Source organism: Bombyx mori, chromosome 9 (genome assembly GCF_030269925.1).
Source record: "Bombyx mori chromosome 9, ASM3026992v2".
In the NCBI taxonomy this organism is placed as follows: Eukaryota; Metazoa; Arthropoda; class Insecta; order Lepidoptera; family Bombycidae; genus Bombyx; species Bombyx mori.
The window spans coordinates 6,308,920-6,330,178 of record NC_085115.1 but is presented as its reverse complement, the minus strand read 5'-3'; the positions used below and the strand labels follow the sequence as shown (position 1 = coordinate 6,330,178).

The 21,259-nt window shown below is 34.6% G+C and overlaps 1 long non-coding RNA gene across 1 annotated transcript in view; it reads right to left on the bottom strand.

Moving 5' to 3' along the window:
• LOC119628910 (uncharacterized) overlaps positions 1-21,259 on the bottom strand; it is a 25,780-nt gene extending 4,521 nt beyond the window's left edge. The window contains exon 1 of the long non-coding RNA XR_009973810.1: positions 20,932-21,259. This is a non-coding gene — a long non-coding RNA (uncharacterized LOC119628910). The remainder of the gene's footprint in view (positions 1-20,931) is intronic.

Sequence of the window (21,259 nt, the reverse complement as noted above, 5' to 3'; positions counted from 1 at the left end):
GATCACAATAGTAAAAGAAACGAGGTCAATTCCGTTTGATCGTCATAATCCCAGACGGCGTGAACGTTCGAAACGACAACAGACGTCTTTAGTCTACCATTTTCTAAGATAAATGTCGATCTTTTCAATTTAATTTTGTTGAAAACTATATTAATATGAGCCGTATTATTTCGATTTATTCAAAATTATATGTGAATAAGTAAACAAGAACGGAGACCGTTGGTAGTGCTGGTGTCTTCTAATACGATGACATTACAAAAAAAACGAATTGCAAATCTATTAATGTATAAACAGCGAGAGCAGCTATGTACCATTTTCTTTTCTTTTATTATGCGTACGTAGTAGTTAATAACGAGAGAGAGAGAGAGTTAACATTTAAAAAATATATAGAAACAGTTTTTACCCACCTTTACAAACCAAAATCTCAATAATGAACAAAAGAGTAAATGTAATACATTAGTCTAAAGTCTAATTAGCACTAGATTCACCAATTTGAATGAAATAATAAAACAAATTTAACAGTAGGTACATAGCGTTTCTTGTATATTGACGTATTGTAACGCATTTAAAAATCAACTCTCCATTCTTTCTTCGACCAGAAATATCAAACCCACCATTGCTTAATCTATTTAATTAATGTTGACAAAGCATGTCGTTACCATTTCGGCTTCCGGAATGCTCCTCTGACACACTGTAATATATTTACACTATAATTAAAACTACGTTTACGTCACGTTTTTTTGGAATCATTATAATTAATATTATTTCGACGATTGGTAGTCGTGCCCAAGAAACGAATGTATTCGAAATGTTGGAATTAATATAATGACAATAAAAAAAGCGAGATAAAATCGTGAAAGTGGTTTTAATTATATACGAGAACCGAAGACACAAATTTTTATTTTTATATTTAATTTAATTTAATAATTACATTAAACAACTCAAATTAGGTAATAAAGTAGAAAAAAAGTATTGTGCACTATATTTGAGCTATGATAATGAAAACTCCAAGTTGAACATTAGAAAATAGTGAATTTCTTGTTTTCATCATAGTATCTACCGCTCGTGTGTTTACATAGTGCTATAAATATATACGGTACTATTTACTGTCTAACTTGACTGAATGTGATGTCTAAATATTGGAAATTCCCCGAAAGTTTGAAACATGATATGTTGACCTGATTTTATGACGAATAACTCTAACTAAGCACAATTGAGCACATATCAGGTAACTTTTTGACTTCACATCACATTTTGATCGTTAGTTAATGGATATAACATGGGCTATTAATACGCTTTTTTTAATGCTCTAGACGTAAACTGACTGACAAATAAACTTAACTTCAAAAACCTAATAGGCGTGTGGTATGTAGTAATAGAATCAATGCTTTTTCTTACATATCCCTCTGTTTGAGTTAACCCGGAGTTGGCTATCGGTCGATCTATCTTCGTCCGGCATAGCGAGGCTCTGCGTCATCATAGTAAAGGCCGATCGAGTGTGTTTACTTTACTATCAATATTTCAGTGTAAAGGCATTCATAAATCATCCATACAATGTACCCACTAACATAATGTTTGGAAAGTAAGAGAAAATAGTTATTTTTTCAAGACGCCTAATATTTTCCTTTAGGTCTCGCTTTGCTCCTCGGTAATGTCTTTTATGTCTGTCTCTCAAATAATGAATAAGTGAAAATACTGGAATTAAAATAAAATAGATTTTACTATCAAATTTTCTCAACGGGTTGTAAGATTTTACTACTGTTCGTTTTTAGATTTAGACTACCACTATTGTGCAAACGTGTCGCAAATCAGTTCTTGAACTATGTTTCAAGAACGCTGATACTAATAGGTGTTTTACTGAAAAGCACAACATAAGACTTCCTTCATCAGTTCGTCTAAATTCTTCACGCACGAAAATAACTTTGCGCGTCAGAATGTTCAACTTGTTATAAAAGATCTAGTGGAATACACGAGACGACTTCGTATTCATCCCGATAAAGATATGATTATACTAGAGAAAGATGCTACAGTACCGCGGCAAAAACAACAAGTATAAAAATAAAATGAATTGTATTGTTTTAAAGGAAGTGCTTAAGAGGAACCTTTGTTAATAATCACAACAACATTTATTTGTCAATATAATCTAGTACAGAGTTTTCTATTAAGTACCGTGTCAATAACCTACGAACTATTGAATCACGATTCAATGTGATCTTCAGAAACCAAAAAAAGTATACATTCTCTCTCTATTTTTATGCTCCATAACTTGTATTCCTATACGAAGGCCTAAATAATTTTATGGGATGAATATAATTACGAGTATTATTGTTCAAATTATTGATATTTCAATAGATTTATAATTTATTTTCTTTTTTCAATCAGTAAGTACATAGCGCTTAATTGATTTTTTTAGGTGATTTTCGTTCATCAGATGGTTGTCTCGAAGAGATTTCCATTGGCGATAAGATCGCCCATTGTACTTTTGTCTTTAATGTTTTCCACTTGTTTTGATTTATATTGGTGCTATAAAGCATACTCTGCTTTACTCTGTACTGTCCCGCATTTAATTATTTTATTAAACTTCTATATCGTTTAGTTAATATAAAGGACCGATGAAGATCAACCAACCGATAATGATGTCGATAACTATCAAAAATATCCCAAAGAAATTGAAAGAAACAAAGTAAATACCTGCCTGAAATTTGAGTGCTATCTATTAACCGAAATTGGCACTCTCATAAATAGGACGTGGGTAAATGGAAGGGTCAGTGCCATCCATGATTTGGGTCACCAAATAATGTTGCTAGCGGGAAGGCTGATTGAATATGATACGTGGATCAGTACGCAGGTTAATTAAGCACTGCCCTAAAAATCAATAGACTTATTTATAACACTATAAGCATTTAGGTGCATTTTATCGTTAAAACGGTCAATACGCTTAAGACGATTATGAGATAGATTTCTGTTATAATTAGTTAATAGCTTCGATTTCACCGCGGCTGCTTGGAATTAAAAATGTGAAAATTGTGAGCAACGTGAAGTAATAAACAAACACAGGTCCAGATGAAGTGAAAACGGAACGAAGCTCATTGCAAAAATATATATATGTACATATTATGTATATCATTTTCTCACAAGAGTTACAACTTCAGTGCGTCCAACAATGTAACAGCATTGCGTGTTTATTTTCAAAAACCCAACATTATTATTAAATTTATCGAAATATAAAATTGTAGATAGTCAACAATAAACGTTGGTTTTCCCTTTTCTCAATGCTAGGCATTTAACTACCTTGAAAATTTGAAACCTACCATATCTTTAATTTCATTAAACAAAATACTAATATATAAAACAACGCGCTCTATAATAAATAAATAAAATAAATACTTGAAAGGATCCATATTTTTCAGCCTTTCATCTTTTTTTTATAATAACGTTGTCAAAAGCCGATTTCGACATTTTCCAAAAAAAAAACAATTTGTAAGACGCGCCGTGAACTCATATTGTACCTAACACTTTTCGGATTTTTTTTGTTACAAACCAATTAAACGCTTCAGTTTCAAGAGTAGGATAACGACTATGCTAATGTAACTCGATTTTAGGAAATTTTACTAGTTGATTCACGTAAATCAGATATTTGATTAAACCGCAAACAAGGAAATGGTACGGTGTTCAATCACATTATCTTGGTGGTTAGTTGACATCAGAATTTCGTTACTGCAATAAATCGATTGGTTCCTACGCGGTTTGGCAGGTAGCGTGGTTCTGCTGAAACCCCATGTCGTCCAGTGGAAGCCACAAGAATTCCGTTTTCATAACGAATTCCGTGAAGTTTGCGAGCGATCTCTGCATAACTTTTCCCGTTTTTGTAATTAGTTTTTATAATGACAACGCTTTTTTTCTATTGTGTAGCACATCCTTTTTAATAAGTGGAAAAAATATAGGTGATAATATACGATAATTTAAATTTATACTTCGGTTATGAAACGTGTTTTTTTAGTATTCAAATTAGCTTTGTTCAAGAATTGCCAACAGAATTTACAGTAGAACAATATTTACAATTACATAAACACTACGAAATATTTAGTAGTAAGTACAGAATATTTAGACACTCTGTAACTGTAACTTATTAGTTACAGTTACCGAGTTATTATGAGCGATCTAGGGTATTTAATTCAAACGATTAAAAATACGTACGTATACTAAACACGAAGTAGTTTTAATTATGTCTACGATTCACGTCAATCGAAGTAAATAAATACAATCTATATAATCTATATCCATAGGCTATACATACACTAAATAAAGACGAACAAATAAAAATTAAAAATCAAAACTCAAATACGATTGACTTCCACGGTGAAGGAATAACATCGTGTAATAAAAATCAAATCCGCAAAATTATAATTTGCGTAATTACTGGTGGTAGGATCTTTTGGGAGTCCGCACGGGTGGGTACCACCACCCTGCCTATTTCTAACGTGAAGCAGTAATGCGTTTCGGTTTGAAGGGTGAGGTAGCCGTTGTAACTATACTGAGAACTATTATCTCAAGGTGGGTGGCGCATTTAACTTGTAGATGTCTATGGGCCAGTAACCACTTAACACCAGGTGGGCTGTGAGCTCGTCCAAACATATAGCATAAAGCAATAAAAAATAAATAAATAAAAAGTTAGAATTATAAACATATTTCCGTATTATCAAACATTTGACCTTGAACTCTAAGAACAATTTCATAAAGTAACTCACTATTTTACGCAGCTCACGTTCATAACAAGTACTGTACGGGTATTGAAAAAACGACTTAATTTAAAAAAAATCGAATGTATAATAAATAGTACAAATTGAAGGAATTTGTGTTTTTTTTAATTAGTTATTCAAAACTAATACAAACAAACATACATACAAACTAGAACGACGACGTTAAAATAACAATGAAACATAGAAAAAGCATTCAGCACATTACACACTATTATTTATTGGACCATTGGCGTTTGGTTGCGTAATAACTCTAGCTAAATCATTATTGTTCAAGATTATTCATAAAACTTGTAGCAGAATGAAGCAATATTCCTTTTCATAAATACAAACATTTTATTGCGTGTATTTCTGAGTTTCGATCACTACGTCCGAGATTATTTTAAGAAATCGAATAAAAAAAGAATTTAGCCGACCGTCGAGGTTTCATAGAAGTTACATCTTTCCTAACAATAATATCTTCTGGAATCAATTTGTACTTAGTGATTTTGATTTCATATAAACTTATCGAAGCAATTTGAATGAGTTGCTGGTATACATAGCCCGAGCAATAAAAAATAAAAATAATGAAATACAAATAATTAAAATAGAAATAATTTATTAATAAAAATCGTAATATTCATGAGCTATTTCTCTTGGATGGTAGGCAGTCTGAGCACACACATGTACCCCCACCTAGGATTTTTCTATCGCGAAGCAGTACTACGTTTTGGTTTGAAGGGTGGAGCAGCCATTGTACTATAGAAATAAGGTTTACGATGTTAATGCATATGGGTTCCAGTAACTATTAAACATCAGGTTGGCTGTGAGGTCGTTCACCCCTCTCAGGAATAAATAAAAGAAAAACCATCTATACAAATTCACTTTTAACAAAGTAACGGTCAGTTATCGAATTAAAACAAACAATCAGATACTATTTTCTTTTTTAATGAACATTTTGTTTTCACCAAATACAGAAATAACAGTGTAGAGCAGTGATTATGAAACTTATTTCTTTTACCGCCCCCTTTGAAAATCAATTATTTTTCAGCACCCTGTATTTTTTATACACCCCTAAAACTTAATAACAACAATTTCTTTACTTTAATTAATTTAGTTATATTAGTCGATTCTGATGTTTAAACTCACATTCTAAACTAGAATTTTTTACCAGTGAGAGCAAATAAAACCTAACTTTATAATATTAATAAAATATTTTAATGAAATTAAAAGAAAAAATATAAATATTATGTAGTCTGTTTTCGTTTTTATACTAATATAATGAGATGAATGAATTTGATGATATTTAATAAGTTTGTTGATATCAGGTTCGATTTTACTCAAAAACAATGGTAAGTCGCCGCGTTTGGTAACTTGCAAATGATTTCTCTTTTTAGTAAGCAACGTTGTCACAGCGCTAAATCCACGTTCACACAAATATGACGATGGGAATGCTAACAAAAATCGTTCAACGATAGACCACAATCCAGGGAACAACTGTGGAATTGACTGTTGTAGTCAAAATTTTTGGTAGCCATTTTTTTTTTTTCTCGTTCGTTGTCTTTTCTATAAGTTCTTCTTCCAACTGGGCTGATACTGCTATGTTAACATTTGAAAAAGGATCTAACACCCAGTCTGGTATTTCCAATTTCAAAATGTTTTAATTTTAATGAAATTTAAAATACTATATAAGGTAATGAAATTACAAATTATACATCGGCCCCCTAACCCACATCAACGCCCCCCATTTTATCTGGGCCTTTTAACGCCCCCCTGTATGTTTCAAACGCCCCCAAGGGGGCGTTATCGCCCATTTTGAGAAAGACTGGTGTAGAGTAACGTCCGCAATTTTACCACGGACTTCACCGTGGTAAAATTGCGGACGTTACTTGTTCAAACACATGTTAAAACGGAGCGGGCCCGTTTGTTTGTACTACCGAATCGAGGCTTTACTGGACCACGGCTGTATAAACTATCCAAACAAAATTGTTTTACCTACACAAGTTTTCAGTTTTCACCGAAAACCATGGTTCAATCAATTAAATCTTTGTTGAATAATCCCACGAAATCCGCATTTGTAATTAGCTTCGTTCCGTCTGTGTTATCTCAACTCCTACCTTAATAACGATAACTTTACCGCTGAATTAATCAATACATAAAATAAGATGACATAATATGTATGTACATATATTGACGAACATCAACTCGTGTTGTGTAATCATAAAAAGACGTACCAATTTTATTAAGTGTTTAATCAAAAATGTATCTAACATTTATTTCCCGAAAAACAAAGACCTTTCAGAATTCTATTTCATATTCCCAGTTGTCCATTAGCACATTTTGAATTCGAAGTTACTCAAAGAAATTGAATGTCAACAAACGAGTGAACTTTGCTCCGAATGGACTGTAAAAAGGAAAATACTTTTTCATGAAAAGATTTTTCGTTACAATTGTCGTATTTGCTATCGGTTCTCTGATTCTATATTTTATGTTCAAATACTTATGGTAAAATTATGTTGATTTCACTCTTCAATCATGAAACCTTTTTATTAAAATGTTTTACCTGTTTGTTAACATTTTGTATTATGCGTTTCAGATGATTTTCAGAACTTCTAGCATAATAATAATTGGAATTAGTCAATACGTTTTATATGTAATAAAAAATATTTTTTTGTCACTTAAAACGTTTTATGTATAATAAAACAGATACATCTGTTTATCTCTATCTAATAGTATCGATTTACATTAGTGGTCATACTAGCTTGGTACGTTTTACGCAAAAAATTCATACATTTCCGTTGCAAAAATAAAAAGAATTGAAATAAAAACCTGCTGCATTATTATTTATGAAATGTTGAAAATATGGAAATTTTAGGTGTGCATGTTACAATGTTTTTTTTTGCCTAGCTGTGCTGGTAACCTCAAATGGCTATATCAGCTTCACCGAATGTGTAGGCGAACTCACGGGGCTCAGCCTGGCGAATTTGCTAACACTAGCCCGAGCATGAGCAGCGCTTCGCAGCATGTACCACCGGATCGGAAACGTGACCCACCGAGAAAATCCGGCGAGAAATTCTTTGGATTTGTTATAATAAATTTACATTCCTGTAAATAAGCTGTTTCAACAAAGGCATAAATTAACATATCGTTATGAAACCATGTTTTAGCCCGGATTAATGACCTTTTATTGCCTTCGTAGGTAGCCCAGTACATGGCACACCTTATTGGTGGATGGTCGCCGTGGCTCATACTCATCTTCAACGCCAGAGGTATAGCCATGCCGCTGCTCACCGCAAAAGCCTCTGTACTGACTAATTTTGCCGCGAAGCAATCTTCCTTTTCATTAGTGGGTTCGCTGTTCCTAATTTCAATCAAGTCATCGACATTCATCTTATTGTACTTATGGAGCCCGGTAACAACTTAGCAATAAACGGCCGTAAAACATAATTTCCTCTGACCGCCTACGATAAAAACATTTATCTAGTAGAGTAGAAAATATACAAATGTGTCCAGATGATTTAACAGTTTCTGTTACTCTGTGCCGCGCCGTTTGCTGAGTGCTTGTGTAATTGCATTTTCCCGTTGCCTGGAGCGACGCCGCAGGCTGCGGCTGGAGCTAAGTCAACTAAGCCAAAACTCCACAATTCGAGATTGCGAACGGGTAATATCGACACGTGTAGACATAGCAGAATAGTTCGTAAATAAGACGGTCATTTAAGCTTCGGACAACAAAAAGGAGACGTTGTCGAGTGTTTTTTTTACATTAACATTTTTATTTTAAACTAACTGACCCGGCAGACTTCGTAGTGCCTTAATCGATAAATAAAAGACCTAAAGTTTTGTATAAAATAAACTTAAAACAAACAAAAGGAATCCATCCGACGGGGGTGACGTCAAAGGAAAAACAAAATTGTTATTTTTATTTAATTCCGAGTATTTTCATAGAATCTACCTTTTAAACCTTCTCTGGTCTTCCACAAATAATTCAAGACCAAAATTAGCCAAATCGGTCCAGCCGCTCTCGAGTGTTAGCGAGACTAACGAAACGCAATTCATTTTTATATATATAAGTATACATAGATAGATATATTAGAACAACGTCCCTAATGGCACGTAGTCTATAAAAAAAAAGAGTTGAAAATAGATGCAAAGCAGCACAAGTTGTTTTATTTACCTATTGAACTTACGCATGACCTGGCTACATTAAAATGACATCACTCGTTGCCAAAAATCCACGTAGATAAGAATTTAATCAAAAGATTACGTTCGATCCGTCGACGCTGAAATTTCAACACATTTAAGGCCCGATTGAGTTTTTCGGTCGGTTTAAGTTCCTTTATAATGCGGAATACGAATATTTTGATCGTTATTCTGGTAGACATTGAGCCTAACTATTGTACCATGGTCCGAGTTCAATTCCCGCTCAATTACTTATTTATTACCTATTAAAAATGTTTTTGAAATTTCGGGTTTGCATGTATTTGTGAGTTCTTTTCTGTGTTTGTTTTCTCCACTCAAAGGAAATCCTTACTAGGGCTATTCCACATGATAATGATGAATTAATATGTTATCAGACTCGAATAGCGCCATCCCATTTTCCCGTGAGTGTCATAAAAGGCTAATGAGGAATTCACATGAGATTGGGCAGCAACGCTATATCAGTAACGAGACTAACTGAGAGGCCTCTCTCGAGCTTTTATGGTAAACTACAGAAACTGCAGAATACTGCGTCTACTACAGAATACTAATCATTAAATGTTTTTTTTTCTTCTGTGGCCTTATTTTGCGTAGCACTTGATTAGTGTTTTCAATTTTATGTTTATCCACTTTTATTTTACTGTTACTAGTATATTATACTACACTATTATTAGTAATAATTAAATTTGTTCATAAATAAATAAAAATTCATCAACTGCAATCTACTGTTTGTAGTAATTATGCTTTTTTCTCTTTCTTTTGATTAATTTATTTCATACACTTTGATAGTTTGGCTATAACTAATCAGAACAGAATTAAGATTTTATCTTAATATTTATCGCACATTAATTTCCTGCTTTTGTCTTAGTTTGTTTCCTTTGTAATTTATCTCTTGTCCCTCGTATACAAGTTTTCATTAATCTGATTCAAATAAATCATGTCAGAATTCGAGGACAAAACAATTATGAGTCACGGTGATATATCTACTAGGATGAAATCCATGCGTCAATATCGATGTATCTGTATTGTCTTAAAACACATTCTTACGAGATTTTTCCTTTTTTTATATGTTAACGACCTTGTTATTTTCATATTGTAACTAAAGTGTATGACGAATGTACATAATAGGTTCGGGAAAAAGACTTTTCGCATTATAGTATGTATGAACTTGTAATAAAATCTCTTTGGCTATACTATTTGTATCTGGCTGGTTTTGGTATTATCAAAAGTTTAAATTTTAAAGAAGATAATTCCAAATTCATGTTAGGAAAGGTGTGTTTTTATTTTATTTTTCGTACTGTCGTCAAGATGAGTGAATCTAATGAAAAAATTCGATACATTTTAAAATGCAACGCAAGCCGCGAAAAAAATTTGCGATGTTTATGGACCTAGTGCAGTGTTTGTGAGAGTAGCACAAATTTGGTTTAAGCGTTTTTGAATTTTCTTAAAAAATGCGAAGACTCTTTTTTCCCCAACTTATTATGTATACAACAAAACGAACATATAGAGGTGCTACGCGTGTTTTAACATTTATAAATCATACATCTCATTTTCTTCATTATCTACAGGTGTACTTGGAGGCCGTGTGTCTCCAAATCTCCAAATCTCAAATTTCCAAAACCATGAATTGGAACCGATCTAACATAATTAAGTCTATTAATGATTAGAAGATTTACTGGTGGTATGGTGCCTTGTGAGCCCGGACCAACATGTTCTATTTATTCTGTGAAGCAGTTATGCGATTCGGTATGAAGGATGGGTCAGCCATTATAAAATTATTATATATAAAACTGAGATTTGGAAGTCACCCACAAGGTGGGTAGCATTTACATTGTTGATGCCTATATACTCCCGTCACCATTTAACACCAGTAAGGCTGTGAACTCGTCCACCTGTTTAAGCAATAAAAAAAGATTACGAATCAGAAAGATATTAGACGATTAACAATATTATTATATTATGTTCTGTTGTATATCTTTGAACATTTTGTATCTTACTTCCTATTTGGAATCCGGGTTTGTTGGAGGAAAACTCTCAGTTAAATTAAGCCCGCAGTTAAAGAAAACGTCCATACATACATAATAATATTATATGAGGAAATGAAAATTAAACTTGCAAAATATATAAAATTTTGTAATTATAGCAAGTTGCTAAGTGGGACAGCGGTTATATGGTTAAATAGAGTTTGAGAGAGTTAAGTTGTGATGTCTACAGGCTTCGTTAACCACTTAACACCAGCTGGGTCTTGAGCTTGTTTACACATATAAATAATAAAGATAAACATATACACAATGAGAAGATCTAATATGACAACAGACGACTTTAAAAATTCTCAGAAGACATGTATGCGAGACCCAAGCCAACATCAATCATTACTCTCATTCTTATTTATGTTCTCATCACAAGTCTGTGGCAGTAATATAACTTATTTACTAACGCAATAATGAGTCTGATACCTATCTATGTTTCCCAATCTCACTCCTAGCATTAGAGAGGAGGGTTAATGTGAGGCAAGTCATGAAACTACAAGCCAAATCAAATTACAAATTGTATGAAAGAAGAAGAAGAGTTACGTATATTGTTGATATTATACTGAATGTATTTTCACTAGCTTTCCAAATAGCGTTCGGGCGTACAAGATAAATTGACTTTCCTTTTACTATTCAAAGACAATAACAAACTTATTCTCTTCAGGGTGGTATGGGAATAAGAAAATCGTCTAATTTATCACACGGATTGTTACGACTGCTCTTGCCTTAAGTTCGTTGAGAAATATGCTGTATGATATCTCGTGAATAATGATGTACGGCAGTATACTTAGGAAACTAGAATACAATAGCCTACCATAACCATAACGCTGATTTGATTATTCATGACAAGCATAGTTACCTACGAAGTACTTATAATTTTTCAGTTTTTTTTATTATAAAAATTAAAAAGGCATATTTTTTTTTAATTTATTACATAAATCAGCTTCTGATATGAAATTGAAGTAAAGAATAGCTTCACGTCATTGTGCTACAGTCACTATTTATTATTAGTAGGATTGAGATACTTAACGTGTAATATGATGCTTCGATTACGCCGAATTTTCTCGTAATAATTAAAAGAAAGGTAATTGAAATTGAACCAAAGTTGGCGTCTTTGAAATGAAAAGAAAACGTTTTTTTTAATTTAAAACTTGGAAAAACCGGTCACTATTTATTGTTTCGATCGCCAATTGTATGAAAAATTTCGATTCCTTGAAATAACTCACACGTCAGCTATCATTCGTTGATGAGATCGTACTTTGACAGAAATCTCCTCTGAAATGCTAACAGAAACTACATCAAGATTCATAATAATAATTTATATTTATAAATATTTCCATAGAAGAAACCAGGTGGACTGACGACTTAGGACGCACGGCGGGAAGTCGTTGGATGCGGAAGGCGGAGGACAGCATTATGTGGAAGGCATTGGGGAAGACCTATGTCCAGCAGTGGGCAGATAAAGGCTGATGATGATGATGATAAAGGTTTCATTAAACATTTACGAAATGAACGTCCAAATAATTTCCAAAATAATAATATCCAACTATTCTTATGACCAGACTAAGCTCATGAAAGCCATTAAACTATGAGAGAAACGTTGTTGAATGGCGTTAATACCATACCATGATTTTTATAAACAAGAAGTACTGTATTAAGTTTAGATAAAAGGCATAATTCAGTTTCTTTAGACGTAGTGTTTTCGAGGGTCATAGACATAATTAAAGCTACTTTATTGTTTAATCTTGTCTTTATTATTTTCATTTTGTTGTACGGAAACGTCGAGATTCACAACGTCTGTAATTTTACGCTTTACAAGCAGTTGTAATGACCTATTTAGACGAAATTAATATTATTACACACAATGAGTAAAATATTTACAACCTTATTGTCTGTGCGCTTTGTACAGTAATCTACAAACTAGCTGGATCAAATTGGAAAAGATTTTCATCGATATTAAAGCTTACGTTGTTGTAATGTTAAATATCTTCTGCATTTAAATAAATTAGAAGAAAATATTACAGTACATACAAAATCGCGAGCACTCATTTTTTATAAATAAATTTTCAATAATTTTACACATCGATCCACAAAGTAGCTATCTGATTGAATTAAAAAAAAAAGAACATAAATATCATTTTTCGAACAAGCAAGTTTTTCTTTCCCAACTCCCCAATAGATTTTTTTGTACAAAATTATTTTTTCGATTGCAAACAGAAAGGGAAATAAAACAATTATATTCGTAGTTCAGTGAAAATATGACGTACCCATTTATTTATGCCAACACCATCGCGCCATCAATGTGCCGCAACACATGACATGTAACGGAGCGGGTCGTTACATGTCTTGTTTATTCGCTTCACGCCTATTTCAAACAACAAAGGACTAATAATGTTTAGGCATGTATATCGTAATCGTTTTGTTTCTCCCGAAGTAAAGGTCGTCATAGTTTATTCTGTTCTATAAAATATTTTTGAAGTTATATTTCTTTAGGCGCGTTATGAAAAAAAATGATGAGAGTGAAATTTTACGATGCGCGCGCACCGTGACACAAATTTAACAGAATGAAGTTGCCCACTAAATCGCTCATTACAATACGACCGACGTAACTTGGCGAGTCTGAATATAGCCGCAGGTGAACTTTCCGAACCGTACCGAGAATTACCGAATTTATACGATGTCAAGAAAAGGGATGTCCAATATGCGTGTTTGAGGATGTTGTTTAATCGATTTTTTTTCAAATTGATTAATATTTAAATAAAAAAAAAGAAATAAATTTAATAAAAGTATAACTTCTTACGCGTGTACATAAGTACACGCACCTTTTTTTTATTAGATCGTATGTAGATCTCATAGCTTTATATACATAGTAACGAAAAAAGTGAGGATTAATTTTCATTTTGTTTAATGTATGTTTTAGTAACTATTATATCGCCTATCATGTAAAATAAACAATTAATAATAAAATTAAGAAGGCAACCTTAGTATACAATAAAGTCAAATTCAATACTCAGAATTTCCACGTCTTCAGTATACTACCACAAGCTATCTACATATTTATGTTTGTGTTTAACTCGTTTATTTTTGCTTAATATTTCTTAATATAATGAATAACTCTTAAATTACGAAAATAGATCGGAACGCTTTTCGTAGTTTTATTGCCACGACAGATACAACTCAACGTAAGATGAAATGGTTTCATATAAAGCTGTTGTATTGACTGTAAAAATATTTTAAGCCGAAGACGACTATTTTTATTGAAAGATAGTATACTGTTTTAAATATTATATTTGACGATCGTGGTTCAAAAATTCTGCCTAATCGTACTGTAAAGACCACTTTCAAGTTGAGGATATCCATCGTAGAAATGAAGTAGAAACTTCATTAGTAAGTAGACTTGTAGTGCCTATGGGCTCCTGTCGTCGGAAAGAGTAATTAGAGAGAAATATTTTTTTTAGAGCGGTAGAAAATTACCTGATTTCCAAATACATATTGTCGGCCTATGTCTGATTTGAACTGACTAATATCCCTGTCGTTCAGTAATCCGCATCCGAGCCCAATAATGACCTCACCTGAGGAAGGCTGGTGGTAAAGTGAGTATTGCGCGAGGAGCTTATGCCTCCACCTCTCCAACAACGGTAGCGTCTCCACCACCGGCTCTTTCGTTGGGTGTACTATCCGAAGTCAACCTAGAAGACACTGCCTACTAACTGCCCACTAAGTTGATACCAATGTGGTCTGGGAGTGCAGTCATCCGTCACACAATTGCTCCTTCCCAAGACATTTACGAAATGGCGGGGATGACATTAATTATGATTTGAGTTTAATGATTAGATAAGACTTAAGCTTGTCTACTTATAATAGAAAAAAAATGCGCAACTCACACGCAGTAGAAGTGAAACCTTTAGATATATTTAACCTCACTAGAGGTCCCGCAGTAGTCGAAATTCGACTATAATTAATTGGAATTGTAAGTTTGTACACTATTAAGATTGTATTTTATACTTCTATAATCACAAATTTTGCCAAGACTACACTATAAAAAATATTAACAAAGACAAACAATATTTAATCTATTCTCAATTTGATTGACAATAAATAGTATGCATGCGTGTGTGCGTCAAATACATGGTATGTAGTGTGTATAATCTTTTCTTTATTGATTTAATGTATCTTTTATGCATTATTTTAATTAAAAATATTAGCATTGTGCACTTCTTCTCTATATTCTCTATAAGTGTGGAAAATTACATACTCCTCCGTTCGCGCAATTTTTGTAAAAAGGGATACAAAGTTTTTGCTTCACGTATTAATATATAAATTCTCTCGCAGGTTAAAATACTATAGGTGGCTGTATGTATAGGTATATGTTGGATGCGTGTATGCTTCTATTTAATGTCGCTTTTTCGTTTCATGCTGTTTCAAACCACAACAGTATTGTAAAAGCGTTCACCGCAAAAAATTCACAAATTTTGAAACATCAAAATATTTGTCACCCCCAATACGGATTGGTTGTCCATTATATCCTAGCTATAATCCGTTACCTCATAACTACTCGTAAATGGATGTATACATGCGTAAGCACCTCTTAGCTGTCTGTGATGTATACATTATGTTAATAAAGACATAATGATGTGTCTGAATACAAAACACTAAGCTTAATATATTCAGCCTAAGAGCAGACGTTGCCCATTGTCTTTAGTTATTGTTATTTTACTCCCATGAAAGCATTTAATTTGTCTGTACTAAAAGGGGATATTTAGAAATGGTTATGTGTTTAGTGGATGCCATAGATATTACAACGTAAGTCTAAGAATTTATATTAACTCACACTTGCTGGTAATTGGTACAAATGGCCGAAATTATATGAGGTAAATTTAAGGAGTTAGTGGAGTTAGTAAAAAGCAATAGGGAATAGGATTTAATGTCCCAAGAAATGTGAATGTTTGTCTATACATACCCAAAAAACTCGATAAACATGTTTGAGAGGCGCCTTTGAAAGATACTTGAATGGAAAGGAAAACCATCGAAAATAATATCGTCTCGCGCGTACTTGCCTGAATACGATAATAGAGACGTTTATAGGTACATAGAGATGTACCGGGTATGAGCTTTACTGTTTTATCGACTGTTATTCGATTTACTTGCGCTAAGCCATGTACTCTGCAGATGTTTGCGGTAATTGCGCCACTTTTGATATTTTAATTTAACGATTTCTATGCTGCGATGCGTGATGAACCTAAAAGATCTTAAAAAATATTTGTAAAATAGCACAATCATTAAAATTAAATGACATTTGACAAACAATGAGGCCTGTAATGTGTGAAGTACGCTGAGCAGGCGGAACTCTGTAGAGAGATTAAGGAATTTCATGTAGACAACCTTTGAGTGCAAATAGGAATTATTACAAACACCTTAACAGATATATATATGCCTACTACGAAAATGTGAAGATTTTAAAAGCACATAATTCAATTCCCTAAAGTTTCACTCGATTGGACCTTCATATGCGCTCTATTTAAAAATGGGGATGTAGACCAAAGTAATACAGGAGTTTGTGAGGAATTCAACTCTGAAGCATTTATCGTTTTAACATATTCCAATTTAATGTCTTGCACCGGATACGAAAACAGCTAACGGAATCTACCCGCGTCGTATAATAAATACCATTGGTCTTGGGTTAGCTAAACATAATCTAGAATAGCAAAATCTCTTCGCTTTCCGTAGGTGTCGTTAAATGCGATTTCGGGATTCACGGGAAAGCCAGAGCAGTAGCCGTCTTTGAGTAGTATATCGGCATACTACGATCGCCACCCGACTTTTACTGGTAGTAGGCTTACTGAAAGGGTAGGTACCGTCGTCTTTCAAATTCCTGCCACAAAGACGTCGTAGATTCCTATTTAAAAGATGGAAGCGGGATATACCGCGACATAATCAATATACACAATTGAAATTTTGACTAAAGTCTCAAGGTGGATGGTGTCATTCACGTTGCTATGTCTATGGTCTCCCATAAACACTTAATACTATATTGGCCAAGAGCAATTTCTCGCACCTACTCAATAAAGAGAAAGAAAGAGCGGATACGTTCAATTGAAGTAGTTTCAGACTTAGACTCAGACCAACGTCGTTATGAAGCTCGGTCGCGCTCCTGATTCCATTCCCGTCACGAGAACTGTGATGAATTATCACAAGCTGGGCGTCAGCCTAGCTGAATTCACCATCTACCATTGCTCCCGTTCATCTCGAACTCTATACTGTTTCCTCAGGATACCACTGAAGCCATAGACATCGTGACGTCATACATCACCTTGACATTAGATAAATCATTGAAGCAAGTCATAGAGCAGGACTTCCTTCACCGCTTCAAATTACCCGATGATGTTAGGGAGCTCCTTAGAGCCAAGAACGCCTCGATCTGTGACTACGATAGGTATCCTACGGAAAAAAATCTAATTCGAACGCGTGCCTTACAACGTGACGTAAAGTCTCGCATCACCGAAGTCCGAGATGCCAGATGGTCTAATTTCTTAGAAGGACTCGCGTCCTCCCAACTACTGCCGTTTAGTTCGTACTCTCAAATTGGATACGGTAATAACTATGCCCCCCCCTCGCAGACCCCGCAGACCGACTCGCGGCGTTCGATGAAGACGAAAAAGCAGAGTTGCTGGTCTATACATTACAATCCCAGTGCACGCCCATCAATCCGCAGATCCTGTTAATGTAGAATTAATAGACAGTGAGGTCGAAAGCAGTGCCTCCATGCCACCCTCGGACAGGTTACCACATCATGTCTCTAGGCAAACTGTATGAGGGTCTGCATACAAACGCCTCAGAGACTTCGTCTCATCTAGGAGCATTCTCATCGATAAAACAATTCGGATTCCGCGCAAATCACTCATGCGTACACAGCTTTATTGCCTCACGGAGCACATTCCAAGAGTAGGGCTTAACCGACCAATACTGTTATACATGGGAGCTCTTTTCTTCGACGTCGTAAAAGCGTTCGACAAAGTCTGGCTCAACGGTTTGATTTTCAAACTATTCAACATGGGCGTGCCGGACAGTATCGTGCTCATCATACGAGACGTCTTGTCGAACCACTCTTTTCGATATCAAGTCGAGGGAACCCACTACTTAGCTTCCACTCCCACTACTTAATTTCAAAGGGGAAACTCCACAGGGATTTCCTCCCGGATTAGGGGGAGTGATCTCACGTCCCCGATTACCCTCTTCGATCAACCCATACCATGGGCCAAGAAGGTCAAGTACCTGGGAGTCTCCCTGGATCCATCGATGACATTCCGCCCGCATATAAAATCAGTCCGTGACCAGGCTGCGCTTATTCTCGGCAGACTCTACCCCATGATCTGTAAGCGGAGTAAAATGTCCCTTAAGAACAAGGTGACACTTTACAAAACTTGCACAAGGCCCGTCATGACTTACGCGAGTGTGATGTTTGCTCACGCGGCCTGCACCCACATAGACACCCTCCAAGCCCGTTTTTGCATGATATCCGTCGGAGCTCCGTGGAGAGGAACATCGAACTACACGACGACCTCGGCCTCGATACGATCCGCAAACACATGAAGTCAGCGTCGGCACGGTACTTCGATAAGGCAATGCGTCATGATAATCGCCTTATCGTTGCTGCCGTTGACTGCTTCCCGAATGCTGATCACGCAGGAGCCAGTCACCGTTGACGCCCTAGACACGTTCTTACGGAACCATCAGATCCAATAGCTCTTGCAATAGACGCCTTCAGCTCTAACGCTAGGAGCAGGCTTAGGGACCCCACTAACCGTACTCGTCGAGCTTGGCAAAGAGTTGGACGTGCAACCTAACCCATGTATTATGTATCAGCCCGCTGAGTTTCTCGTCGGATCTTTTCATTGGGTCGCGATTCCGATCCGGTAGTAGATTCATTCGCGAAACAGCCGCTCTCGAGTTGAGAGGCGCTCGGACAGCTGTTAGCAGATCTCACCCTTCCTGGCTGAGCCTCTGCTCGCCCACCTGTTCTGGTGAAACTGGAAAGGCCTCTGGGCCACCAGTAATACCTCATTCATAAAGAAAGAAAGATAAAAAAAATAGAAAAACCTGTACTTCAACAAAACTACTACCGATTTACTTATGACACGATTCTGGAATGGTTTGCAAAACTGGAAGCCTGTTTTAAATCAAGAGAGAGCTAGATGACATAAACTGGACTTGGAATTAAAATACAAGCTATTCTCTATATAATAAATAACTAATAACCTAATAAAGAACTTAACAAATCAATCAAAAAATAAATGGTATATTGAAAATCTCATAGCTAATGGTACTTACGCACGCATAAATATTGAATTTCATCCGATAAGCAAATTAGTTTCTATCGACATGCAATATCTTATCTATGGAACACACAATATAGGACGTTCAATCAAACGAAATTCACAGTCATATTATACGTTAAAGTATACAATTTATGTTTAATTTTTTTCGACGGAATCTACAATGAAATATTTACGATTATTACGATTAATATTTACTTCTATAGAAATTAGATATGAATTATGAAATCATTTAATCTACAACTAATTCGAAAATTCTAGAACAAGACCGATTTAAAATAATAGCAAACTAATTTGTATCTCACTAAACATTATTTTTTCACAATACCCAGCTTTTGAAGTATTATTTTTTACCTTTAACCTTTCTAGTAATTAATTTTAGTAATAAACCAATTATACTTTTATTTCAAAAGGGTAAGGAAATGCTGAAGGATGTTTGAAAATTACAACAAAATTGTCCTGATCAAATTTCTTTCTGCCAGCTAAATAACAACAACGGCTAGATAAGTCTGATTCGCCTGTTTTCGTTTATTTTGTAATAAGTTCATATTAAAAATTGATAGATTAAAACATAATACATCGACATATGGGAATTCAAAATAGAACGAAAGGTCATTTATGATCATTGATCTTTTAATTCATTTTTAATACTTAAACTTTTTAAACTTAATGAAGTTTAAAATTTTCAGAGAGATAGTGCAGTTATTGAACTAGCTATTAATAATGAAGTTATACTATCTAATATTAGTTATACTACTAATCTGGAAATCAAATTGTAAATAAAAAATGAAATGATACTTATTTACATAAGTCGTCGTGGCCTAAAGGATAAGACGTCCGGTGCATTCATATGTAGCGATGTACCAGTGTTCGAATCCCGCAGGCGGGTACCAATTTTTCTATTGAAATACGTACTCAACAAATGTTCACGATTGACTTCCACGGTGAAGGAATAACATCGTGTAATAAAAATCAAACCCGCAAAATTATAATTTGCGTAATCACTGGTAGTAGGACCTCTTGGGAGTCCGCACGGGTAGGTACCACCACCCCGCCTATTTCCGCCGTGAAGCAGTAATGCGTTTCGGTTTGAAGGGTCGGGCAGCCGTTGTAACTATACTTGATACCTTAGAACTTATATCTCGAGGTGGGTGGCGCATTTACGTTGTAGATGTCTATGGGCTCCAGTAACCACTTAACACCAGGAGGGCTGTGAGCTCGTCCATCCATCGAAGCAAAAAAAAAAAAAAACTTAATTGTAAATATCTACTTATTTCGAAACTTCATCTGACATGAGATTTTAAAACTAAACAAAATGAAAACATTATTCAAATCATAATCCACGTCATTAATATAAGCTACAATGCGTCTAGGAAAATAAAGTTTCACACTCGAGATCTTAAGTCGAATAAATAAACGCACGCACCAGGAAAACGATAAATGTTTCAATTGAGCCATTTACATAAATTATCCAATGATAAAATAAACAGACATCAATCAAATGCTTTGTCAAAACATTACGTTAATATCGTATTTAGTCGTGAAAATTGTTTTTTTTTGTCAATGAATTTTTAATGAATAAATACATAATAATATAGCCTATCTATACACAATTTTTAACAAACAATTACCTACCTCATTATTGTAAGTGAAGAAAAATTTTGTTTGTGGCGAAAACGTTAAAATTCTTCTCCAATCCAATTTTGATTCCACTCGGCTCTCTTCAGGCAAAAATTTTATAGGCGCGATGGACGGGATTGTCAAATATTAATCTAAAAGTTTGCAAATAGTTTTCCTGACTTTGAAGACGGATGAAATTTAATTAAGCCGCTCGAGAAAAGTTGGCTCACACTTCGTTGATATTCAGACTATTTATGAAAATGTAAACTTTGTGTTTTGTAATGTTAGAACTAAAGACATAAAAACCAAACGTCCTCTCTTAGTCGAGTCCGGAATAATACTG